Below are 10,231 nucleotides of genomic sequence, written 5' to 3' on the forward strand. Positions count from 1 at the left end.
TTGCTGTCAGAAGGTCTGGCACAGGAAGTTCAGTTGCTTAGGGTTATCCACTGTATGCTTAGCAGCTATTGCCTCAGCCGATGAATGTAAATCAGTCTTTTGCTTTCTGGTTACTTTAGACACATCTTTCAGACATATTTCCAGATAAGTTCTGTATCTGTTACAGACAGGTAGGATATTTAGTGTTTGAGGAGAATTTACAGGAAAAAAAACTTGTCTTGTCCTCCATAAAATCAAGCAATTAAATTTACCAAGATAACAAAACCACAGCTCTGGCAGATAGCATGCCAGATATGTCTGTTTAATCACTGATCCACCACTCTTTGTTTGTGTAGACTTCTAACTCTTTGCTCTTTACACCTTGCTAACATATTCTGGACATTGTCAAAAACCCCTCATGCTGAGGCTCTCCCCACCATCAGTGTGTTGCAGGCTGTCTTGGAAGTGAGCTTCAAGGATGTACTCTGAATTGAAGCCTAGAGTTATCTGATGCTATAGTTATCTGATTCAGGATTTGATAATTAAAAGCAGGAGAAAGCACAGCAAAAATTAATGAAATTCATTTAGAAATGAGTAGGGTATCTAAAAAATCACCTCTTTACTGCGGCTGAGTAAAAATCTTCATGTGTGCATATAACGGGCACAGAATTCATCTATGAAAAATGTCCATTCTGGAAATGGCACAGTCCATAGCTGAGGGGAGGATTATTTACTGCCCTGCCTCTCCAGCTCTGAGTGCACAAGGAACACAATTTAAACAGATATGCACAGACTGTCAGATGTGTGATTGCTGTGGCTGACAGCTGACTAGCTATAAACCAGCCCCGGTTTGTGAGTTGCTTAATTAGCACAGTGCTTGCTCCTGGGCTGGCAGCCCCTAAGCTTGTGCTCAGTGCCATGGCACTGTGGCTCTCCAGTTCTGCATGCAGAGGAGCAGACATGTCCATCTCTGTGTCTGCCCAGCTACTTGTGTGCTTAAATAATCTCCTACCAGAAATGCTGATCACATTTTTCTGCCTTTGCCTGTTACCCTATCACACATTTTGCTTTGATCCTGAGCCCAGGCAGGTAATTTCACATTTCCCTGCTGTGGAGGGCTGCTTTCTCAGCAGGGAAAAACCTCATAGCTCCACTGTGCACATGGATTAATGATGGTTTGGGTAGGGTGTGCAAGAAGGAGATATTCTCTGCAGTGGGAGCAGGGAAGTATTTTATTCAAGGTACTGGTCATTTATGGGTCAGTTTCTTGAATGAAAGCAGTAAGTGAACTGCAAACAGGAATTCCAGGGAGCGTTTAATTGGGGTGCAGGCAATTTGTGTGGAGACACACATGCATAGGGGTAAAAAAGACTTTTAAGGTTTTGCAGATGGGAAGACAGACAGCTTTCTCCATTTTGCTCAGAGGGTGAGCAGCAGAGGCAGACTCCTCCCAGCGCCCGGGCTCAGCGGCACAACCCAATGAGGCCGTGGGAGGAGGCGGCTGCCACATCCCGGCGCTCCGCTCCCGGCAGCGGGCACGGACACGCTCCTGCTGCTCATCACCCAGGGACTGCGCTGGTGCTGCTTGCACCCTGCTTAAAAACCAAGGACTTGACTGTCAAGCAGTCTTCACAGAAGGGAATTCAGCATTCCACAGGCTTGGAGCAATAGAAAGCATCAGAGAGCTGAGAAGTTCCCGGCAGCAGTAGTCACTCGTTAGTCAGGATATCCCAGCTGTGCTCTCTCCTCCCCGGGCTGAAATAAAAATAATGGGCCCTGTAAAACACTGTGGGTCCCGGCTCTTCTGCTTCAGGTCTGCCACTTGGAGCACTCGCTGGATCCACAGCTCCCCACCTGAAGACAAAGTGGGACTGCTGGTGAGTTGCGTTTGAGCCTTCTTTTTTTCTTTTTTTCTCTCTTGCAAGCCTATCTTCTTGGAAGAACTTTCTCTTGCTGTTCTTTTTCATATAGAAAATATTTGTTTTCTTCGTCCCTAGAAGAAGCCAGCTCTGCCCAGGAGCTCCCTCCACTCCTCAAAGAAGTTTGTCTCCTACTTCCTAGAAGGGACATTCATGCCTGAGAGGAAGGGAATGCTGACATAGCATCCTACAGAGACATGTCACAAAATGCATTTCTGTGGGGTGCCTTTTATAGTCTTTGATTGTAGTCCCCAGCACAAGTATTCCAGCAAGTGATTATAGGAGACCAATTCAATTTATTTAACTAAAAGTTAAGCAGCAACTCTCTGCGTTATTGTATCAACTTCTAGTGTTGGTAAATACCCAAAGCTCCTTTATCTGAATAGGGGTAAACTGTGCTACTGTAACTATTAAGCCAACAATACTGTTTCTATAAAGATTAGGTTTATAAAAAGCTCAAGAAATAGGCACAAAATGTACTGAATCTGTAGGAAACTAAGACATTTGCCTAATATCTTTTAATGTGCCTTTTATTGTTTTAAATGTGTCTTGTATAAGCATTTTGATGCATGGAACGGACTAAGATACTTTTCTTTTCAACTGCCATAGATTGCTAGTGCTTTTGGTTCAAACACATAAAATAATCCTCTGTGGATTATTTTTCCTTTAGAGCCTGTCACATCTCTGGAATTATAGATGCAGAAGTTCAATAATACCACATAATTTGCTTGGCAATGGACATCTTAGTTTGGGAGCATTTCAATTTGTTTAGCTTTATTTAACCTTATTTCTTTAATTTAGGATACAATCATTGGATTCTCAGCATTTTCACTGGCAGTTCTTGGACCACCTGGATGGTTTCTGTGCCACCTTTCAGGCTATAAAAAGAAATAGAGAGCATCCCTTCAAAACGAAGATCTAAAGGCTTCAATAAACTGTAATACTCCAAACTTGGACTCTCTTGAAAGTCCTCATTCCCACACTGTCACCCATCCCATGGGCCAGGTCCCAGAAAGCTTTTGCAGGTACTGTAGAACTAGACCCAGATGTTCAGTGGTGAAATGAAACAAAATAGTGGCAGGTCTGCTCTGCCATCTCCTGCTGCCTTGGACCAGTCTGGGTCTGCCATCAGGACCTGTGAGAAGTGGAAGAGCGAGAAGGAGGAGGAGGACTGTAAACATGCACCAGTGTATTGCAAGTTTGGCTGTTGAAAACCACATCTATCATACTGATTGCTGTTTGACCTTGTGTTTTAGACAGGTAGAACATCTGTGTCTAGGAAACACAGGCCTGTGGTAGACCTAGAGGCACCCTATCAAACATGCTTGAGAATCCTGCCCTCCTGTGGGCAAGATTGAAGCACAGTGGTAAATTATATTTGTGTGAATCCCCGAAATACTGGAAAAATCAGCAGGCTGGCTGATCCTCCACCATGGACCAAGCTTTGCAGTGCCTGTGTTCCCATTTGTGTGCCTTTTCTGGCTGCTGCTTTGGCAATTCCCTGGTTGGTGAGGTTCCAAAAATGAGTTTACTCTTTGCCTTTCATCCATGGTTTTGTCATTATTCCGGCATCCTTTCTGCACCAGCACAAACAGGTACCATCAAAAGTTTAAAGTAAATAAATGGGAAAATATACAGAGAAAAAAAATTATAGTCATCTCATGCTAAACCTCTGAGAATTTAGGATGATTTTCTTGAGAGTTTCTCTTTAATCTTTACATGTGTTCTTTTGGTGTGTTCCTCTTCCACCAGGATAAATATTTTTCTGCAGGTCATGATTCTGCAGGTATTTAAATTTATTTTCAGTTTTTAGATTAAGATTTTTGAGAGATTTTCTCATGATTGCTATTTGCAATTACTATGATAAATACTTTGAAGTCTAGACCAAATTTGAGAAAAGTGCAGTAAATAATACTTGTTATGCCATGTTACATGTGTAATAAAAGAATGTTTTCTAATAATTTCAAGTCTGTCTTGCAAGAAAATACAGAATATGAACATTTTGTGATGCTTAAGTGTTAGCAGAACATAATTTAAAATTCCATTAAGTCATTTGTAATATCTAATTTGAAAACAGATTCCTAAAGTGGGGCTGTGAATGTGTGAAAGTGTTGTACTTGCTGTACTTCCAAAGTATTATTTTCAGATAAATGGCTTGAGTTCCCTTCAGCCTTGTAACCATGACTGAAGTTTTCAGATGAGAATGGAAACATTCTTCCTGAGTGTTTAAAGAAAGTTATACTGACTTATATTTTTTTCCAAGAAATGATAGCTTTGTCACTTAGTTGAACAGTCTGATGTGAAAGCCCAGTTGTGTTTGTGGAAAGTTTCCCATAGATTTGAATGAGTGTTGGATATGTGCCTGCATTCCTGGAATCCAGAGAAAAAGCAATGCCAGTAACTGAAAGGCACTTGGACAAGGAGCTTTGCTCCTGCCCACTGTGGGTGCATCCTTTGGAATAATAACGCTATTTTGCAGAATCTTTTGTAAAAATCAGCTTTGAACATTTCAGTGTGTCTGCTTGTCCTGTATCTGCTTTCATCATCCTTCTCTCACCTAGTAATGCTTAAATAAATCAGTAAGATATTACATTTCTGTTGTTGTGCTTGTCCTCTGAAATTATGGCAATGAATAATAAGATTGCCTGGTTATGATGCGTACTTGGGGGATGTGAGTAAAGCACTGACAATTGTGTTGGATGAAATGAGGTAACAGATATACGGGGATGTTTATATTGAAGCAGTGAGAATTTTTAGAAACTACTTACCTGAAGAGCTATTAAAATTTAAGTGTTTTTTGCAAATACTTTTATTTTATTATTTTTAGTCCACTTCAAGCATTTCTTCCTAAAAGTACTAATGAGCCAAAGCTGGTTTTAAGCTGACTATAAGAGGCACAGGTAACACATATATCCCTAAGGGTAAGTGGCTGAAACCTGTTCTTCCATAGGAACACAAGTAGCAGCCATTCCAGGTAAGGCAGAAGATCTTGTATTGAACTAAACTTTGTAACATTTACATGCTTTGTGGTTATGGTTATGTGCTGCAGTGTACAATTAAGCTAAAATACCCATAGTTCTGAGTAAGTGGAAGTGTCTTTCAGCCACTCTGTTGTCTCTTCTTAAGAATGGATGCCCTGGATGAGCTAACACTTAAATTAAGAGACCCAGTAGTGTTCAGCTTATGGTCCATAAACACTCTAGGTCTGCAAAAAGTAGTTGGGAAGTATTATGCAATTGTGAGGAGGCCTGAATTTGCAATAGATAGGACAATATGTAAGGATCTGCAGATGAGAAAAATACATTCCCGTGTGAAGTGCAGCAGCTTCCCTACAGGCTGCTTCAGGAGTGTCCCAGTTCTATCAATTTAGCTCACTTTCTGTTTCCACCAAGGTTCCTGTCTCTGATAGTCCAGCCTTTGTTTCATCTTAGGTTACCCCTAGACTCCTGTGTGCAGCAAAGCAATTTGGAGAAGAGACCAGACAGCTCTCTGGCTGCTAGGGAGGCAGCCTTCAAATCAGGAGCAAGGTCAGTCAGCTTTAGTTGTTACTGAGCCAGGGTCTTCAACTGGGTCACAAACTTGGCACAGGTGTGGTAAAACACCAAGGACCTCAGCAGTGTTGAGTGTCATATGCTTTCTCTTTCCTTCCTTGTGGAAAGTCTCCTGGCTTCTTTTGCTCTCTGTAACTGTTTTTGCCCAGCAGAGACATCTTACAAATGTTTTTACTTGAGTGTAGAAATACTAAAGCAAAGTAAGTATCTGGTTTTCTTGATCTCTTTGTTCATTTCTTTGCCTTTGGGCCATGATGCTATGATAGGTTTAAGAAGGCAATATTTTGACATTTGTCATTCTGATTCCTAAAGCATTACTACCACTACAATGTGCTTTTATTTTAGCCATGTAGGTAGGCGGTATAGTCAATTCTGCACAAATCTGATATTAAAGATAAGAAAAAAACCCAGCTGTTTGCAGGGGAGATATAATTCAGCCAGAGTGGTGCTAATTTCCACAAACTTGGCATATTAACTGTCACAAAGACTGTGCCTCTTAGAGCAGTATATCCAATCTCTGGTTTTATAATAGTCTTAGTGCATGCTTATCAAATTTGTGCTAATTCTTTATGCAGGTCACCATGTATTTCTCAAACTCCAAATTAAGTATTTTGTTCACTTAAAGGCTAATGACATTACTCTAGAAGAGAAATTGAGGGCATTTGTCAGAGATTTTACAGTGACAGATGCTGACAAATGTAATAATAAAGCAAACATCCACAGACTTAGTTGACGTAATTATCAGAATAAAAGGAAAATTACAGTTCTGTCAGTACAATCAAATAACCACTGTATTTCTTAACAACATTTTGTTTTCTCGAAGTCTTAATTATTCTAAATTGGAGAAAGAAAGAACAAATATCAACATCACAATCTGGCTACTCTGTTGGAAACACAGTACTAGCTAGCAATGAGACACAGAGCCCTTTACTGCTCCATCTCTCACTTTAAAGCAGCCCCAGTCAGTGATGACTGAAATGAATTTGTCACATGCCAGATGGCATAACTGATATGGGTCGGTGGCTTCAGCCGAGCTTCTGGTCACATTATGATCTCTTCTGCCATTACTGCGAACTTGTTCTCTATTCTATTCTAATTCTCTACCCTACCCAAATGTCTATCCTACTCTACACCTTCCTTCTCAGAATAGTTACTTTCCTGCCCTCCCACAGGAGGAAGGTTGGGTTGATATTTTTTTCTGTACATAGTGCTGTGTGATAGTACCAATGAAGGAAGTTTTCCTTGCATTAAGTCTCAGCACAGAGGCTAAAATTGGATATCTTCACCTCAGAAGAAATTATTTCCCTGCACAAGACTACACAAGCTGTCAGTAATGTTGTGTTACTTCTGGGCAGACATGATTTTCTGTGAACAAGAAGAGGTGCTTTCCCTGCTCACTGTCTCTTGGCTCATGCTGGTTGACCCAGGTGTCAGAGCCCTGAGGAACTGCTCCAGGATACCTGCTGTAGCCTATCTGAGTTAAGCCTAACTGTTCAGTTTAATCCCAGATAGACTTTTTCCTCAAGTGATTATATATTTTATAATCATTCATGAGGATTAATTCTTACATAGAGCAAAGATTTAGAGACAAATTTAATTTAATATGATATAACTATTGCTGTGAAATACACTCATCTGAGCCTGAGGGACTCCATCTGCTGTTTGAATCTGACAGGGAGGAGGTTAGTCCCTTTGCAGGAGCTGTTCAGGGGCTCCAGTTCCATACCAAGACACATTCTTTGGCATTAGTTTAACCTTGTAAGTATTCAGAAAGCACTATGTAGATTGAAAAATGCTGAGAGGCAGAGAAATCTGCCTCCTCCAGCTTTGACTTTTCTTATTGCAATTACCCTTGCCTCCCTGCATGCCACCGCCTTCAATTCAGATAGGCTTGTAGAGATTAAAGGAAAAATTTGAGATGTTTCAAACTTGTCCCAGCTTCTACTGCAGTTTTTAATATTCCTATCACAATGCAGTTATTGGTAATCTCCTGCAAAATTTTTTAAAAAATTGAGGTATTGGCTTAAAAGAAATGAAATTGGATGTTAGCTGGTTTTGTTTTGTGTTTTGATAAGACTTAGGTCCTTGCCTCTCATTCAGGCATTGAAATCCTCATTTGTTTCAAACATTGTTTATATTGCTTTGGAGTCTTTGACTATGTCAGTCAAGGACTAGTTTTTATTTAAAATGCAAATAGAGACCCATGTAATTACATGACTCAGGAAGCTGAGCCTTTAAGGAAAACACCATGAGAATGTTTTAAGTGGTGGTAACAGTGAACATGTCTGGATAGAGATGTGCAGCTATATATCTGTGCAAACTGATACAATGATTTATTTTTATACATGCATCAATTCACTTCAATTTATGAACAGTTTAATACATTTTCTGTAGTGATTCAAGGTAGGAAGGCTTAGGATTTGTATTTTTCAGAAAGGATTACCTTTCTAAAAGTAGATTTGTTAGTGCATGTAGATAAAAAAAAAAAAGAAACAACACTAGATTTTGTGTCTTTTTGGAGCTGAATACTTGAAAATGTAATTCAAAGTGACAATAGTCACATAAATAGTGACTTCTGCTCTTGATTACTTCTTTTCTCCTTACAGAGAATTGATTTATTCCTGAATTATGTTGTAACTACAATACACACTCTTAGGCAGGCAAAACTTAGTTAAAAGCCAGCACAATTTGCAGAAAAGAAATGCTCCAAATCCCTTCCACACCTTATCTACCTTATCCTGTAAAAGCCACATTTCAAAACAACCAGACATACACAAGTCCATGGGCCATGATAGGATGCACTCACAAGTGCTGAGAGAGCTGGCCAATGACACTGTAAGACTGATTTTTATTATCTTTTAAAAAGGTCAAAGCAACTGAGAAACAGAAGAAAGCAAGAGTCACTCCTATTTTCAAGAAGGACATGCAGGAGTATCTGGGAAATTATAGGTCATTTATCTTCACCTTGATCCATGGGAAGATGATGGAGCAAATAATCCTGTAAAGCACTTCCAAACACATTAAGGACAGGAAGGTTATTTGGAGTAGTCAGTGTGCATTTGCAAAGGGAAAACCGTGCCTGACCGACTTGATAGCCTTCTGCAACAAAATTACTAACTCACTGTAGGAGGAGAAAGCAGAGAAAGTTTATCTTTAGCAAGACTTTCGTCAATGCTTCCCATTACATCAGCAAAGAAAATTAATGAAATATGGACTAGGCAAGTTGACAATGATGTGAATTGAAAAGTGGCCAAACAAACTGCCATGCTCACAGGGTTGTGCTCAGGGGCAAAAAGTCCAGCTGGAAACCAGTGATGCTCTGCAGGGATGAGCCCTGGGCCAGTGCTGGTTTGTGTCTCTGCCCGTGACCCAGATGATGGGACACCCTCTGCAGATGATGCAAAACTGGGAGAAGCAGCAATTGATACACCAGCAGCTGAAGGTTGTGCTGCCACTCAAATGTGTCTTGAGAGCTTGGAGATGTGGGCCAGCATGAGTCTCATGAAGTTCAACAGGTGAAAATCCAAGTCATGCACATCAAGCACCAGTACAGGCTGGGGCTGAGCAGCTGAAAAGCAGCTCTGCAGACAATGACTTGGGGGTCCTGGTAGACACCAAGCTGACTGTGAGACAGCAGTGAGCCTGCCTAGCAAGAAGGCCAACAGGATCCTGGGCTGCAATGGGAAAAGCACAGCCAGCAGGTCAAGGGAGGTGTTTATACTGCTCTACTTAGCACTGGTTAGACCTGACTGGAGTTCTGAGTCTGGTTCTGGACTCACCAGTACAAGAAAGACATGAATATACTAGAGAAAGTTGAGGGGAGGGCTAAGTGATGAGGAGACCGGAGCACCTGTCATATAAAAGGGTGCTGAGAGAACTGAGACTGCTTAGCACCAAAGTCAAAAGGTTTGGTGTGGGCAGTGGGTCTTGTCAGTGTGTACAGATACCTTAGGAGAGGGACTAAGAAGATGGAACCACACTTTTCTCAGTGGAGCTCAGTGACAGGACCACAGGCAATTGGCACAAACTGAAATACAAGAATTTCCACTTAAACAGAAGAAAAAGCTTTCTACTGTGAGGATGGTCAAACCTTTGAACAAGTTGCTTAGAGAAGTTGTGGGGTCAGATATTTGAAACCTGGCTGGACATGGCCCTGAGCAATTTGCTCTAGCTGACCTTGCTTTGAGCAGGGAAGCTGGAATAGGCAAGCTCTCCAGACAGTCTTTCCAACCTCAAAGATTCCATGATTCTGTGAAATTTCTCTTAATGAACCCAGAAAATAGCATTTATTCTTTCAGTTTTCATCAGTTGGTATGTAAATTTTCCACTCCCCATTCATTTAATGTTAAAAATATATTCTTTCATTAATGATTTGTGGGCTTTAAGATGCCTGCAGGTTTTATGCGTTCTCTTAACTGAGTGTGTGCAGAGGCAAAAACCATATAGACATAAACCTTAGCTGCTTAAAATGGTTTCCAGTGGAGCACTGTACCCATTTTGTTAAGCATATTCATGAGGATCTTGCTGAGAAACCATGACTTTGGTTCAGCCCAGAGACTTGAGAAATTAATTCCCAGAGTACCATGTTTCTATAGTTGCTCCTTAATGACATTTGTTCACAATATAAAATGTGAGTCTATACTTGAATTAACAAGCTAGGCAACTATTAAATTGTTTGACTGAACAACCGACTACTTGTATAAGATTTATCTAGGGCTTAGACATTGTTTAGACAATGCAGAAGGACTCATAAGCAAGAAATTGTTTACCATGTACCTGAAC

At 40.7% G+C, this 10,231-nt stretch overlaps 1 long non-coding RNA gene across 1 annotated transcript; it reads left to right on the forward strand.

The window, feature by feature from the left end:
- The first annotated feature begins 1,486 nt into the window (after positions 1 to 1,486).
- Positions 1,487 to 4,492, forward strand: LOC115949499. The gene is made up of 2 exons (XR_004082945.1): positions 1,487 to 1,856; positions 2,700 to 4,492. It is a non-coding gene; the product is annotated as an uncharacterized LOC115949499 (long non-coding RNA).
- The last annotated feature ends 5,739 nt before the right edge of the window (positions 4,493 to 10,231 follow it).

The sequence above is a fragment of the Geospiza fortis genome, unplaced genomic scaffold (genome assembly GCF_000277835.1).
Source record: "Geospiza fortis unplaced genomic scaffold, GeoFor_1.0 scaffold23, whole genome shotgun sequence".
NCBI lineage: Eukaryota > Metazoa > Chordata > Aves > Passeriformes > Thraupidae > Geospiza > Geospiza fortis.